Raw genomic sequence first — 3,383 nt, 5'->3', positions numbered from 1 at the left:
TTGGGGGGGGGGCGCTAAGCGTAGGGCCAACAAATTTTCAGAGAATGGTGTAATAAAAACAAGTAATTTATAATAACTTTATGTGTAATTAGGACGTCATTATGACGTCATTATGACGTCATTAATATGATTTTAGAGGTAAAACCGTCAAAATTTGTTTTTTTAATAAAACTCAGAGGAATACAACCAAACTTAAACAAAAAGTGTCTTAATGTCTGCTGACCTATTTCTCACCAGAGAAAAACACTGACGTCAACATGACGTTATAAAATGAAGTCATGCATAATTAAGCTGTCGGCCAGCTTGTATCCGAAGTCTCAAATTTTGAAAATTGCATTTTTTTCAGATACAGCCTCAAAACGCAACGCAAATGAACTCAAGTTGTTTAAATGAAAAAAAAAGAGAAAAATTAGGAGTTGAGACGAATAATTAGTAAGAAAACTACGGTTACTAGAGCTAATTATATGGTCCGCTATCTTGGATTTTGGCCGATGACGTCATCAAATTAGAATATGAATATTTTAGAATAGAGGATAATTATGTATATAGTATATAATTATATAAGATGTTATTAATGTTTAAAAGGAAGTGTAATTAAACATAAAACCTAGATACTTATGTTTGAACAACTGCCTGTCAGGAACCCGTCGCCATTGCAACAAGAAAAATCAGGAAATATATATGAATTTGTTGCCAGATATATTTTACGAAAAGTCACCAAAATTGACTGTTCTAGCGCAAGCCGTCGGGTGTTTTTTGGAAATGAAAGTGGGCGCGGGCCTCACCCCCCTAGTCTGATTTGATTTGATTTATTAGGCTGATAACACATATGTATACAGCCAGGACTGCCCTGAACTAGCCGGAGGCTATTATAAAGGGCTAGCCCTCACAACAAGAACATAAACAAGTCGGAACAGGTAACAGTTTACAGTGTCAGATATTGCGGTCAGATATACGTTAACAAGCTATGAGATCTGGCCTAGTCGCCATGTGTTTACTATAATTACATTGTGTACTATATTTACATGTCAGGTTAACATACTATTACATAACAGATTTTGCAGTCTAACGGTAGGGTTAACAGGTTATGAAATCTGGCCTAGACGTCATGCATTTACTATAATTACGTTGTGCACTATATTTACATTGTCAATACATTTCTATTGAACTCGTACAGTTTTACTAAGTAGTTGTCGTCAAGAATTTATCAAGTATCGTCCATAGTTTGTTTTTAAAGGAGCTGATGGAGCGGGTTGTTCGAGTTTCGCTAGGGAGAGTATTCCAGATGGTTATAGCTCTGATCACAAATGTTCTCTGGGACCTGGTGGTTCTACAAACGGGAATGGACAAGTGTTCACTATTCCGTAAGGGATACCGGGATTCTGTGGCGGACGCTCACGCTAGAGGTAACAGACTTTGCAGGTGTGGAGGACAGCGACCGTTCAACAGTTTGTACATGGTTACTGCAGTGTGAAACTTGCGTCGAAACTGGAGGGATGGTAGAGACAGTTCTGTGTAGGGACTATTGTAGGAAGGGTATGGGATCCCAAAGTGACCACTGATAAGCCTGGCTGTTTGGTACTGAACAGATTCTAAAGTCCTCTGGTCACGTAAAGTGAGGCCAGCCCAGACAATATTCGTGTACCCTAATGTAGGTCTTGTAATGGTGAGGTACAATAGGGTTAATAAAAAGTTTTTAGACTACAGAGTTTATCTGGATCATAGGTGTAGCGTACTATGCGGTGTATTCCGTACCGGCCCGAGGCACCAGCCAGTGTGACCCGATATCTAAACCGTGTTGTATTATATTTCTGCCCAAAAAACACGAGAAAAAAACATTTCCGAAAGCTACAAAAATGTAATGTAACTTCATAAATTAGAATGTCCTAATCTGGTGTGCGAGTTTCAAAAAGCGATGCAATTCACCCAGTCGAAACGCGCTCAGATTATGGAACATTTAGAAGCCTGTAAGGTTACATAATTTAACACATTGTAATGCGGCTAGTTTCTAAACGGGTTGAGCTACAACGTCAAACGGTATCTCGTGGCCGAGGTATATCATAAAATCTAGCCTCAGTATGAGCGGAAAGAAAACCAATTACCCATGCCCAGCTGTAGGGAAAATAGCGTACATTTAGGAGTCCTTAAATCGTTTTTCAGGTAGAAATCATTTATTCTGTGTATTAATATCCTTTTTATGGCTTACGAACTATATAAGGAGCGCAGGTTACCTGTGGGGTATCTTCTGTGCTGGTACCGTGCGAAATGTCCATATACCATTCCCGTACATGTTGATGATATTGTAGCAGACCCAAACACAGACGATAGCCAGAAGGGTGAGTCCCCAACTTGTCATCGTCATTCTAGCCATGCCTTTAATATAGACCTTCCCGGATAAAAGATACAGATGCTATGAAATAATTGCTACTATAGTAAACTTTAGCCTAATAATGTTAACATTTCACAATTACGCAATATGGTTTAATTTTATTTTTTGTTTAATTTATCCAAGAAAACACATTTTCAAAGGTTCCTGGGGGAAAAACCCATACAAAATATAAGTCGAGATTATCAAGGTATCAAATAACGCAGATTACAAATTAAATACGAAATCAAAGTAACTTAAATAACATTAGAGAAACAATTTTGTAACCTTAACATCTGTCTGTATCTGTATCTGTATAGCCGGTATAACCGCCTTTCGGCGTAACACACCAGCTTCGCAGGCACGCGGCGCGGCGGCAGCTGGCTATATTACACCGATCGACTTGTTACACCTAACCCTTGAACTTCTAGCTCTAGACATTGTTTAAAGCTATCTATTGACAGTGCCCCTACTGTACTTGGTGACAGTGAGTTCCACTCTGCGATAGTTCTAGGAAAGAATGAATTCTTGAACACCTTAATCCTTGGTTGATAACTCTGGTACTTGAATGCGTGGCTATTTCTTGTTCTCTTCTGAGCTGGTATTAGGTACTTAGTAGTTGGGACATCCACCAGTTTATTAGTCATTTTGTTACATCATGCATAGTCTAGACATCTTTCTTCTGTCTTCAAGTGAGGTCCACTGTAGGTTTCTTTTCATTTCCGTGACACTAGCACCTCTTACATAGTTGTTCATACAGAATCTTGCAGCTTGATTCTGTACCCTTTCCAATTTATCTTTGTCTTTCTTTGTATATGGATCCCATACTGTCGCAGCGTATTCTAGGTTCGGTCTTACAAGTGACGTGTATGCAAGTGATTTTACTCTCGTTGGACATGCCCACAGATTACGTTTAATCACTCCCAGTGTCTGTTTCGCCTTAGTTGTGATATTATTAACATGTGCACCCCACTTCAGTCCGCTTGTCAGCGTGACGCCCAGATACGGATGGATTTTT

General features: G+C 39.1%; 1 pseudogene; it reads right to left on the bottom strand.

The window, feature by feature from the left end:
- Nucleotides 1–2,354, bottom strand: part of LOC109475326 — a 3,142-nt pseudogene extending 788 nt beyond the window's left edge.
- Nucleotides 2,355–3,383: the final 1,029 nt, after the last annotated feature.

The sequence above is a fragment of the Branchiostoma belcheri genome, unplaced genomic scaffold (genome assembly GCF_001625305.1).
Source record: "Branchiostoma belcheri isolate BF01 breed outbred unplaced genomic scaffold, Haploidv18h27 scaffold331, whole genome shotgun sequence".
NCBI classification, from domain to species: domain Eukaryota; kingdom Metazoa; phylum Chordata; class Leptocardii; order Amphioxiformes; family Branchiostomatidae; genus Branchiostoma; species Branchiostoma belcheri.
Note: the sequence above shows the minus strand (reverse complement) of the source record. Positions and strands in the feature narration are given on the sequence as shown.